This window comes from Rhinolophus sinicus, linkage group LG16, assembly GCF_036562045.2.
Source record: "Rhinolophus sinicus isolate RSC01 linkage group LG16, ASM3656204v1, whole genome shotgun sequence".
NCBI lineage: Eukaryota > Metazoa > Chordata > Mammalia > Chiroptera > Rhinolophidae > Rhinolophus > Rhinolophus sinicus.
In genome coordinates this window covers 24,673,474-24,686,732 of record NC_133765.1, presented here as the reverse complement: position 1 = coordinate 24,686,732, position 13,259 = coordinate 24,673,474, and the positions used below count along the sequence as shown (strand labels likewise).

Below are 13,259 nucleotides of genomic sequence, written 5' to 3'. Positions count from 1 at the left end.
GCTAAGACATGTGGAAAAACGAACACGCAACATCCCGACACGCTGCTCAGAGCCGGCACCGATTGCTGAATCTACACTCGGAAGACGCATAGCACGAGCACAATTCAGACCTCAAGAGCAGGCGGAAGCGTGGTTTCAAAGGTTCAGAGATGTTTTCTGTCTGGAAGCTCTCAGCTGCATTTACACACACACACACACACACACACACACACACACACTCTCACCCCTTTACACCCCTGGGGATACTAAGGTCCACCCGCAGAGATGCACATCGTAGAAACACACACATACACACGACACATGCACAAATGTAGCACGGCCCTACAGACAGGCACACACACTCAGAAACACACCATGTACACCCAGAGACTTGCAAGAAAACGCAGGGCCACTCTCCAGGTACACACTCAGAAACTCACTCCTACACAGGTGCCAGGCACAAAAGTTACATGGCAACATCCCAAAACACACATTCAGAGACACTCCCATGCACACGGAGATACACTCACATGTACACTGCCACCAACACACCGAGACACCAATACTAGGAAACACACACATACACACGGATACCACCAAGCATGCAATGCTACACCCAGGTACACACACTGAGAAACACAGGTGCACAAAAAGTGTACACTGCGATACACACAGGTGCACACGCACACACAGAGACAGTCAGTGTGCAGTGCCGTGCACACATATGCACACAGACGCACCCGAAGTCCACTGAAAGCCCTGTAGATAGACACGCCTGTAAGTGCATGCTACAAGTTCACGCTCACATGTGTGAGTGCACACACAGACGTGCACACAGCACAGACAGCCAGCAAAGTATGCACCAGGCAGACCTGCGCGGCTTCTCACATGCAGGGGTCCCTGCGCGGACCCTCACAGCACACGTGGGCAGCTGTGCAGCCACGCACCTGCCTGGTCACCGAGCTCCATCCCGCTCACACACACACAACTGCTCAACACTCACAAGGGCACACGCATCCCCACACTCGCACGGACTCATGCAGGCATGCATTCTCTTGCGGGAGGGCACACGTACGCATACTCGTAAATCCAGGGACCTGGATCTCACAAGTACACACTCCAACTGACACTATTCTTATGTGTGCACACGCATTTAAGGTTTTCATGTCAGTCATACTCACAGGAGCACATGTGCCCAAACCTGCACGAGAATACACACATTTACACACATGCACCTCTATACACACCCACCTCCTACTCCACCAAGAAAGCAAACTGTTCATTGTCTCAGTCGAGCCCACAGACTGAGCTAGCACACAGCAGGGCAGCTCCTGCCCCAGTTTCCCCTGCGCGCCCATTAATTTACTCCATGTCAGCTGAGATGAGGTCTGCCTTTCCCGCAGAGGTTTCAGCATGGACCCTGGGGATCCCTAGTTAGGGGAGGGACACAGGTGTCCCAAACCTTAGAACCACTCCGAAAGTAGTAACACTGGTCAACCTACTGCCTTCCTCCACAATCTCAGCAACAGCTCCCTCCCCGCCACGCCGCTCCCCCCACACACACACACAAGGCATTTCCCCAGCATGGCTGTTCCAGCAGGGAACAGCGGCCTCGCCTGCTCAAAGAGCCTCAGCAGACCCAGAGCCGGACACCCACACACACTGAACTTCTCTGTCCTGGTCCCCGCACAGCTGCAAAGTTGAAGCCTTGGAGACAGCTTACCTCCACCTCCTGTTGTCATGGTGACACAGCAGCTGGATGCCTCCAATGCTCCCAGACCACTGGAGGCTCCCCACTAGGAGCTGCTGATCCAGCAGGGCTTTTATGAGGCAACAGCGAGGAGGTGGGGACTGCAGGTGCCAGGTGATTGGAGAGAACAAGGGCCCTGCTCCCACCCCCACCCCCCACCAAGGATCACCTGGTGCTCAGGTAGGATGGGGCCAGCCTCCCTGGGGAAACAGCAGCCAGATGCCCATGCATAAGACCACCAAATGGCCAGCCTTGCTGCTGTGTCTGCAGAGCTCCAGACTCCACTATCCACACGTAGCGCTTTCTGTGTACCATCTCAGTTAGTCCTCCCAAGAGCCTTCTGAAGTGGGAAGTACGAACTCCCTATTTTACAGTGGAGGGACGGAGGTTTGGGGCGTGACGTGACTGGTCAGACTCAGGTGGGTCTGAGTCCCAGGCCTCCTAAGCACTAAATCACATTGCCTCCTAGGATTTTGAAAAATCTCATCTGTGACAGTTGCTCAGGGCCATGGAGCGTCTGAGCTGGGACCTCTGGGGATACACGAAATCTCTTCATTTTACAGAAGGAGCAACCGGGGCCCAGAGAGGTCTAGTGATTTGCCCAAAGTCACACAGCAAATTGAAGGCAGACTTGAAGCTCACCCTCCTGACCCAGAGCTGAGGTTTCCCCAGGACGTCAAGAACCAGTCTCTGACACCCTAGAGGAATCCCCAGGGTCTCACCAGCCTAGGGAAGCAGCTTCTAACCTGGTCCCAGGTCAGAATCCCAAGCAAGAACAGGCAGTCCTGACTCCCACCTTATGCTTCAAGCCCTGTCCCAGAACCACACAGCAATGCTATCCTCAGGGGCAGCTGCCCAGCTCAAGCAGGAGATTACAGGGCCAAGCGAACGGTCCCACCTTCAGCTCATGGCCAGAAGCACCTCCACCACCTGCCTCGCTGCCCAGCCAGTCCATCAAGACGTCCCCAGCCCTAGGCTGGAACCCCAGTGGGGAAGCACAATGCCATCTAGGGGGCTGTGACCACCGGGGTGGGTTCGAAATGATCCTTGGAGACAACGTGGCCTCTCTGAATTATGCTCTTCATTAGTGGGAAAAATAATCCGGCCAAACTCAGGAGCCATGTACTGGGCTCCTCAGAGCCTCTAGGGGCCTGGGTGTGGGGCGACCACCCACATTCTCGGAGCTGCATGAGAATGCCAGGAGCCCCTTTCCGACCTTCCATCCCAGTCCCTTTTTCTGCAAAAAGTTTGCACTTCCCTAAGCTCCAATCGAAACGGTCTCGTTGAACAGCCCAGGAAACTTCCCCCAAATCGTTTGCTCATCTAAGGGGCTGCGAGGAACCAGAGGTGATGCCCACCTCTCCTGGTATCTCTGCCAGGGAGCTGAGTCCTCTCCTGGGATGACACTCGGGGCTGCTGCAAGGGCTTGAATGGAGGCGATCTGGCTGAATGGGTCCCCGCTCCCAGTTCTCTCTCCCTCTCCTTGCACTCACACACACACACCCCAGAACAGACATAAGCAAGCCTGCAAAGCACCAGACACAAAGCCCATCTTCCCGGCAGCCCTGGATGATGTCTCTAAATAACGGGGAGCCTCATTCACCAGAGGCCAACAAACACCTCGGTAAAGCCAACTTGAAAATATGACCAGCTCCCTCTCCCTCAGAACTCGGAACTGGCCACGGAGGTGGTGATTCATGAACCAAATGAAAGGGGCCCACTGCCTTCCCCTTGGCGGAGCTCAGCCTGCGAAGCCCTTGAGTGCCTGCCTTCGGGGTCCCAGCGGGATGCCGGGAGAAAGGACACCTGGATGAGGCAGGATGTCCCACTCTCTACCGGAGGAGAGAAAGTTTGTCATTCAGCCAGAGCTGGTAAATGTCACCACTCTGGGTTCTTTACTTACCTGGTTGTGCGTTGAACCCCCAACCTTGCGGAGAAGCGGCTGGAACTGGCAGCCTGAATGGGGGGCAGGAATCATTTTGCAGTATCTCCGCGCCTCGTTCCCTTATGGAACCCTCTTACCCAATGCAGGCCTCTCAGCCTTACCTGAGGGGGTCTCAGCCACTTGCAAACTCTGCCAGCGGAGCCCAGCAGAAGCCGGGGTCTCTTTCTGCGACTCCTGCGTCCCGCTTGGCGTGCCCGCCCTGTGGGCGCCTTCCCAGATGCCAGCTGCTGCAGTGGCATCAAGTAAAGCCGAGTATGGATTTCCTTTCTCTCCACCAAGGCTCCTCCGGCCGGGCCCGGGGGCTATTTCTCCGGGTCTGTTGCAAGGGGCTTCCTCCGTGCCTCCAGCGGGAAAGTGGAAGTGTGCGTCCTGGATTGCAGCAGCGGCGACAGCGGTGGCCGGGAACGAGGAGGCGGTGGCGACGCCAGCCGGCGAGCCGGGGAGGCGGGCGGAGGCAAGAGGAAGTGAAAGCCGGGCTCCTGCGAGCCTGGCGCTCGGGCGGGCGGACTGGCGGGCGGGCGGCACTGCGGGGACCCCGCGCCACCGCGAGGCCCCGCGCACACACCCGCCCCGGGGATGCCCGGGCCCGGTGCGCACCCGGCGCGGGGCGCGGGCTGCGGCGGGGCGCGAGCTCCGGCTGCCTCGCCTCTCGCTCGCTGCCTAGCTCCTCGCTTTCCCGGACTTCACGTCTCCAGCCCGAGCTCCCCGCGCCGCTGCCGCCGCCGCCGCTGCCAGCAGCGCCTCATCCCGGCGCGCTCCTCGCACGGAGCCACAGCACTGCCTACCGCTTAACTCCTTGCATGCCACCTGGCCCTCCCGCAGCCTCCCGGGGAGCTGGGCAGACCTACTGCCAGGCCTGCTGCGGAGCTTGGGCAGGGGCCGCAGCCTCCTACCCTCAGTCTCCTCGTCTGGAAAATGGGCTCAAGAGACCCACGTCCTAGGATCGTTTGGAGAATTAACTGAGACGTTTATGCCAAATGCCAGGCTGTCCGGCATTGAGTAAGCACTCAATAAATGGCAGAGTATTCCTTGCTTTTGCTGTTGTTCAAGAGGCTTAACAAATAGTGAACACCAAATAAAGGGCAGTTCGGGTTTTTTGGTATTTAGTTTGTTGTTTTAACAGGCAGGAGGCGTAAGCTGTGTGGCCTCTAATGATGACTTACCCTCTCTGAGCCAGTTTCAGAAGATCCCTTCCAAGCTCTGTGACCTTGGGCATGTCTTCGCACTCCCTCTGAACGTCTGTACCTTTATCTGTAAAGTGAGAATGACAGATAATAATAGATTATGCCCACCTTCAAAGGATCTACAGTGAATCTCTGGGAAAGGAGCACATCTTCTGACGTGGCATGTGACAAGAGCCACCAGTGACCGAGAGACTCCTAAGTGTCAGACACCTTGTTGTGTACTCTTAAATGCCTTATGTCACTACATCCTCTAAAAAACTCAGAAGGCAGCTAGTTCCATCCCCATTTCACAGATGGGAGGACTGAGACCCAGAGAGGTTCAGAGGCTCACCCTGGGTTGGTGAAGCTAGAAAGTAGCAGAGCTGGGGTTTGAATCCTGGATTTTCTGACTCCCAAACCAGTGTCTGTTAAGCTTGGGACTCAAGGAAAGGCTCTAAAGTGGCCATGAGGAGACCACTCTTCGTTGGCACTAGCAAGAAGAATCAGCACCCGCATTTATTTTAGTAAAGCACATTGTTTTTCCAACTGATTCCTGTCTAATGTAGATAATTCAGGAAATACTGAAAAGTACAAAGAAAAAACAAATCAACCCTATTCCCACCTCTCAGAGATAATGGTTATTAACATCTTGATATAGTTCCTGCTACATCAAGGACTTTTTTTTAAAAAATATATACTATATGGAAAAGCTGTTGGCTCAAAGAGAATCTCCCTAATGCCCCTTATGAATGGGAGCTGGGCTCCGCATGAAGCTTGAGTGTTAGCCAGGTGTCCGTGGGTTGGTCATTTGCCCCTTCAAGCCTCTGCTTCATCATCCATGAGAGGACAAATAGTGTCTTCCCTGCCGGCTTCATAGGGTTGCTGGGGAAACGATAGGTTGGAAAGCAGCTCGAGAGTGGCAACAGCTGTAAAAATATAATGGTGATGTTATCATCATCCTTGTCACCGTCATCAAAACCTCAAAGGACAGAGCAACAGGGCATCTTGTTGTGGTTAAAAGTGGGAGCTCTGGAGACAAGTTTGCTGTTCCCTATATGGCTGTCCAATTGATCTGTCATGATTTATTCAAAGAATTGTCTTTAGCCCACTGCTCTGTGAGGCCACCTTTGTCACAAAGCATTTGAGGTCTGACAATTAAGTTCGCGAACTTGTTGCAGCGCTGTTGCTAACCTTTTTGATATCGGAGGGATTATTCATTATGAATTTGTACCAACTGGACAAACAGTTCACCAAGTTTGCTATTTGGAAGTGCTGAAAGGCTGCGTGAAAAAGTTAGATGACCTGAACTTTTCGCCAACAATTCATGGCTCTTGCATCACGACAATGCACCAGCTCACATGGCACTGTCTGTGAGGGAGTTTTTAGCCAGTAAACAAATCACTGTATTGGAACACCCTTCCTACTCACCTGATCTGGTCCCCAGTGACTTCTTTCTTTACCTGAAGATAAAGGAAATATTGAAAGGAGACATTTTGATGACATTCAGGACATCAAGGGTAATAGGACGACAGCTCTGATGGCCATTCCAGAGAAAGAGTTCCAAAATTGAAGGGTAGATAGGCGCTGGCATCGGTGCACAGCTTCCCAAGGGGAGTAATTCGAAGGTGACCGTAGTGATATTCAGCAATGAGGTATGGAGCACTTTTTCTAGGATGAGTTCGCAAACTTAATTGTCCAACCCCGTATGTCCCTGTGTGTGGAGGGGCCAGGTCTGTGCGTTTCATTTAGTTCCATTGGTCAGTTTGGTTATCTTTGTGCTATATTTGCTCATCTTTATCACATGGTCTCAATTACTACAGCTTTATAATACTCTTGATAGCAGTAAAACACTTTCTTTTTTCACCTCCTGCAAGATTATTCTTGGCCTTTTGCATTTGAGTATACATTTTCAGAATCAGTTTGTCAAGTCCTTCACTCAACAAAACAACAAAAGACCTCGGAGGTTTGGATGGGAGGACATTGAGTCTACAAGTCAATTTGAGGGCCCTTGACATCTTTATAATATTGAGTTTTCCCACCCCCACTACCTCACACCATACACACAAATTGATCCCAGTTGCGTTGTACATGTCAATGTATAAGGCAGAACAACAAAGCTTCTAAAAGCTTATAGAGGAGACAATCTTTATAACCTTGGGGTAAAAAACAATCTCTTACACAATGGGAAAAGCACTATCCATGAGGGAAAACAAGGATATATTTCATTACACTAAAATCAGATGAACCTCTCTTTATTAAAAGACACCATTAAGCAGAGAGTGAAAAGGCAAACCATAGAAAATAGATGTTTTCAAGACACATAACTAAATAGGGGCACCTATCCAGAATTTACAAAGAACTTCTACAAATTGATAAGTAAAAGGCAGACAACCCAAATGTCAAGAAATTGGGACAGACAGCTCACAAAAGAGGATGTTAAAAGCCAGTAAATTCATTAAAAGGTGCTCAATCTAATTAGAAATCTGAGACATGCCTATTAAAACTGTGAGGCGATACAACTACACTAAAATGACAAAGACTGACAACCCTAAGTGCTGGTGAAAATGTGGAGCAACTAGAAATCTGAGATGCTGCTGCTGGGCATGTAAACTGGTACAAATGCTTTGAAACACTGTGTGGCATTATCAACTAAAGCTGAAACAGACACCCTCCCTAGGGCCAGCGTATCCACTACTAAGCATACATCCCACGAAAATGAAGAGTTCTGCCACCAAAAGACACATACAAGAATGTTCACAGCAGCCATTTTTGTGGCTTATAATAGTCAATTTTGAAATCACCTCAAACGACTGAAATGTTTGCCAACAATAGAATGGGCTAACTGTGTACGTATATGTTCCTAAGGAGTATTGCCTAGCAACGAAAACGACTACCTTCTAGCCATGCACAACCACAGGGGTGGGTCCACGAAGCATCACGTTGACTGAGGAAAACTAGACACCAAAGAGCGCTCCCCTGTATGTATGTTTTCACTTACATAACGTTTGCAGGCAGGCAAAACTTAAGCGGTGTGTTAGAAGCCAGAGTCGTGGTGTCTCTGAGAAGGACGAGAGTTGTCACTGGGAGGGAACACATGGGTTTCTGGCACAGTGGAGATCCTTCTTAATCTGGTTGGCAGCTATGCAGGGATTTGCAGTAAGTCATAGAACCATGTGTGTACGTATAGAGCACTTTTCTGTACATGTGTTAAATCTTACCTTTCATAAAAGCTGTTTTTTAAGTGACAATTCTTGAGCAAAACAGAACTGGGTTCAAACTTGAGATCTGCTCATTTCTGGCTGTGTGGCCACGGTCAGGTTATTTCATCTCACTGAGTCTCAGTTTCCTCCTCCATAAAATGGGAAGAATAATGGTACCTACCGTGTTTCCCCAAAAATAAGACCTGGCTGGACCATCAGCTCTAATGCATCTTTTGGAGCAAAAATTAATATAAGACCCGGTCTTATTTTAATATAAGACCGAGTCATAATATAATATAATATAATATAATATAATATAATATAATATAATATAATACTGGGTCTTATATTAATTTTTGCTCCAAAAGATGCATTAGAGCTGATGGTCCGGCCAGGTCTTATTTTCGGGGAAACACGGCACTCGATGGGGTTGTGTGAGGAAGAAAGGGCTTTGAGTGAAATAACAGATGCAAAGTGTGGGGACTTCACTCAAGCACTATTGGCTGTTAATGATCACAAATCACATTCTACAGTATTGTATCTGTCCCATAGTCAAGGGTTGTTAGGGAAATATCTGAAAGAACTGAGTTTGAACCTCATCGAGGGTTGCCAGGTAAAATATAGGAGGCTCAGTTACATTTTTAGTATAAGCCTATAATGTTACATGGGACATGTTTACACTAATTTTTTTCTCATTGTTTATGTGGAATTCAAATTTAACTAGGTCTCCTAAAATTTTATTTGCTAAATCTTGCCATCCTGACCTCAGAGTTACCAGCTGTGTGTCTTGGGGTAAGTCACTTGACCTCTATGGCCTTGATTGCCTAATCTGTAAAATGGGAATAAAGGTCCCTTCCAGTGTTGACAAGAGCATGAACTTGATTAAAGCAGAAAGGTGTTCCTAGCACATACCAAGCACTCTGTATTTGTTCCTTTCACTTCCCTCCTCCTCTTCTGTTCTTTTTTTTTTTTCCCTTGCCTAAATCTTGCCAGAGCTCCCCACAAACATTGTTTAGTCCCCGTGCTGGCCTTTGAAACTAAGAGATTGTGATTAGCTATAAAAAGTAGTGAAGTTGTAGGATTTTTGTCTAACACACAGTCAATTTTGCCCGAAAGGGACGAAGTCAGCTTCCTCTAAACTCAACCATTAGACAAACTCTTAATTTTTGCCGAGAGCTTACCCCGCCCGCTGCTAAAGCCAGGCACGATCTGTGTTTCAGATTTCCGAGAGGAGCCTCACCCCCTCTCCGTGCCTTCGAATTCAGCCAGAATTGTATTGTTTCTGGCCAAAGTCTATTGCAGGACTCACGGAGAAGAGAGAAGAAACAAAGCGATCTTTGAAATAAATCACAGAGATCAAAACAGGGTGATGTCAGAGAGTTTCCGAGCATAAGCTCAAGTAACACCTCTAAGCTGTGTTCATAAGACGAGTCACTAACCCATACATCACTGTCATTTGAACCACAACATCTAAAAATAGGATTTGCTCTAATTTCCTGAGTAACTGGTGCAAATGGAGAGAATGAGAGAGTAGTGAGCGGGCTGTGTCAGGTGGTAAGTAACTCCTTTTGATGGAATTTTTCCAAATTGGACAGGAGGGTATTTGCTCCAGAAATGTCAGGCAAATCCTGGCAGAGCTCAGAGGGATAAGATGAAGGCTGCTGGAGTCAATAAGACCTGGGATGGAGCCCCGGCTCTGCCACCTCTTAGCTGAGTGGTCTTGGGTAAATTAATTAACCTCTCTGGGACTCGTCTTTAAAAACAGAGAACAGTATGTAGTGCTAACCTTGTGAGGATGTTATGCAGGTTGCAGGATAGGTGTATACGGACGGTTGACCACAGTGTCTGCTGTACGTGTATTATGCACATCCAGAATTCAAGCATGTGTGGGTTTCCTTCCCACTGTCAGATTTCTTTTCAGGCACTAAACACTGACTCACACGTCGCTGTTCATGTGTGAAGAGAGAAAAAGGTCGAGAAGAGGCAACCGCAAAAGTCACTGTGACATTGTCCTCGGTGCACATACGCGATGCAGGAGGTCCTTTAATTGCAAGGAGTTGGGCATGATGCCCAGGTGGGCTGGCTGCTCCTTGTAAACCCTGCATTTCTGCTTCCTTGAGGGAATCAATAGTGAGTTCCCAGCATCCCCCCAACCTATCTGATAGTGGTTGGGGCTTGGTCTGCATGGAAACTCCTGGACATCTGAGCTATGTCTTTTACCCACTCTCCCTCCCAAGCACGCGACACAGTGCTTGACACTTAGTAGGTTGTTTTAGTCCACTGAGGTCATAATAACAAAGATACCACCGCCTGAGTGGCTTATAAACAACAGGAATGTATTGCTCACAGTTTTGGAGACTCAGTCCACGATGAAGGCGCTGGCAGATTCAGTGTCTGGTGAGGGCCCACTTCCTGGTTCACAGACAGCCATCGTCCTGCTGTGTCCTCATATGGTGGAAGGGGCGAGGGATTTCTCTGGAGTCTCTTTTATAAGGGCACTGATCCCACTCATCAGAGCTCTAGCCTCATGACCTAATCACCTCCCAAAGGCCCCACCTCCTAAGACCATCACACGGGGGATTTAGGTTCAACATAGGAATACTGGGGGCACACAAACATTCCGTCTATAGAATAGGTGCTCAGGAAAAAAATTGATGAAGGAATAAAATTGTCCAGGGTTACTATAGATATATACAGATGAAAAGAAAACCTGGTATGATCAGGAGAGTTCACTCATTAAAATTCCAGTAAAAGAAGACAAGGTACATAAATGTACAAGAATGTAGACGGCAGCACATTTTAATGGCAGAAAACTGGAAAGACTCTCTATGCCCATCAACAAGAGAATAGATGGATCAATTCTGGTACATTTTTAAAAGGGTGCACAAGGCAGCAGTGAAAATTAATGAACTAGAACTCTATCATGGTGAATAAAGCTCAAAAATTATAGTGTTGAGTAAAAAAAGAAAAGCTAGTTGTAAGAGGACATATACAGAATAATATCACTGAATGAAGTTCAAAAATTTGGAAAACAATTCGGTGCATGAGTACATACATATATAGTGAAAGTATAGAAACATGCATGCGACGGAGACACCAAATTCAGTAGAACGGTTACCACTTCCGGGCAGAGAGTGGGAGGGGAGGAGTCCGGAGAGTTTTAATTGTGCTTTTAATGTTCTATCTCTAAGGTAATTTGGTGGATACGTAGAAATTCTATTGTTCTCTGCATTGTTTCGTATGCCTGAAACATTTCATTAAAGGGAAAAAAAAATTGAGGCAGCAGTTGAGAGTGAAGGCTAGAATGGAACTGGCCTAATTCCTACCACCGTTCAGACATCTGCTGTGTGTCTTCGATAAGGAATTGAACCTCTCTGAGCTTCAGTTTTCTCAACAGTACAATGAGGCTAGTAAATCTTGGAAGAATGAAAGGATAGAATTATATAAATGACTTACAGCAATGTAAGCACTCAACAAATGACAACCATTCTTCTCATAATTAATTATCAACAGTAGTCAATTTCAAATTACTCGAGAAGTGATAACATCTAAGAAGATCGCCCATTTCTAACCTTTCTTTACAGATGAAGCCCCTGAGGCTGGAGAGTTTCTTCATTCCTCCCCTATGTGCAGCGCTCGGTCCCCAACCTGTCTTGGAAGAAGTGGTCTGAGGTCGTGGGCTGCGTGGGAAGCAGAATTGAGGTGTGTGGAGGGCCCCCTTGGAGAAGGAGCAGTATGGGACCTCCCCTTCAAAGCTCTTCCCACAGAACCTACAGAAACCTTCACTTTCTTCCAGGGGACCAATGATGGGCATACGGGGACCCTGTTAAAACTGGATCCCAGGTCTCAGAAGCCGCAGGACACATCCTAATGTGGCTGCACCCCTTTCTCTCCCAGTCCCACAGCATACTTCTATCATCATGAAAGAGATTGACAGTAATGTCACAAGCTCATCCAATTTTCATCTCTATTTTTTAAGTAATCAAAAATCTGAAGCCGAACACAAATACGCATAGATGATCACAGAAATACACATAACAGAACACACTATTTGTAACAGCCCCAAACTGGAGACAACTCAAATCTCCATCAACGGAAGCATGGATAAATAGTGTCGCATTCAACGGGATAGTATCCAGCAATGAGAACGAACAAACAACTGCTTCCATGACCACGTGGATGAATGTCACAAACATAATGTGAACCAAAGATGCCAAACCCAAAGATGCCATTTATATCAAGTTCAACAATTGCAAAACTAACCAGGCTGCTAGCAGTTAGAATAGTGGTTATGCTTCAGTGGGAGGTTGTTGCTGGAAAGGGCTTGGGGCTGCTTCAGGGGGGCTGGTAATGTTCCTTCTGTTGAGCTGGGTGTTGGTTACATGCCTGTTCTCTGCGAAAATGCATCAGCTGTGCACTTACCATTTGTACTTTACGGGCATATATTACACTTCAGTGAAAATGGTTTTTAATGTAAAAATTAGCCAGTTCCAGTAATTTTAACCTTTATTAGCTACCTATGAATGCCTATGAATCAAGCCACGTAATAAAGAGGGTAAATGTAGGCCTCTAAATTAGCCTCGTCTCCTAAGACTTGACCTTGAATATACCCACTGAAACCGGCTTTCATTTCAGGCTCACTGAAAGGGGGATTGTCTACACAGGACCTGGCCAGGTGGCGATAAGGGCCATTACTCAGGACATCTGATCCAGAGAGACAGGCAAACCACCCAAATTATCTGATTTGGCAGTTTCCTGGCATCAAGTGACCCAGATAATGGTCAGACTGTCATGGTGACACACACGTCCCAGCCAAAATACCTATGTGGTGGACCCTTCCCCTGGGGCCATATTTGTGGGTAGAAAGGAGAGAGGCCTGGGCCACCCCCGGGGTCTAATTTCTGCAAGAGGAGCTGTGGGAGCTCTCTGAGAGTCTGCAGAGGCCCCAGCAAGGAAGGCTGCTCTAGAAACCAAAGGGGTCCGGGCAGGCTCCCTCCCCGTCCTGTGGTGAAGCTCTCCCATTGTCTCCCCAAGACCCAGTCTGAGCCACTGAGCATGGATCTCATTTAATCCAACAGCAGGAGGAAGGAGGTAATATCCTATTATTATTCCCATTTTTCAGGGGAAGAAACTGAGGCACAGAGGAGGTAAGTGAGTCACCCATGTGTGAACACCAGAAAGGAGCGGAGTCATTTGTTTCTGGGCTGATTCGCTTCCTGCCA

At 48.4% G+C, this 13,259-nt stretch overlaps 1 protein-coding gene across 6 annotated transcripts in view; it reads right to left on the bottom strand.

Annotated features, from left to right (window-relative positions):
• Positions 1 to 4,436, bottom strand: part of WSCD2 (WSC domain containing 2) — a 102,336-nt gene extending 97,900 nt beyond the window's left edge. For 2 of the 6 annotated variants that reach the window (XM_074321634.1, XM_019757472.2), the window contains exon 1: positions 3,776 to 4,430. The gene's annotated coding sequence lies outside the window, so the exon portion shown is untranslated. Of the gene's footprint in view, positions 1 to 1,702; positions 1,851 to 3,632; positions 3,686 to 3,775 lie in introns of those variants that run through there. The other 4 variants (XM_019757473.2, XM_074321636.1, XM_019757474.2 and 1 more) reach the window with 4 other exon arrangements.
• Between the last annotated feature and the right edge of the window lie 8,823 nt (positions 4,437 to 13,259).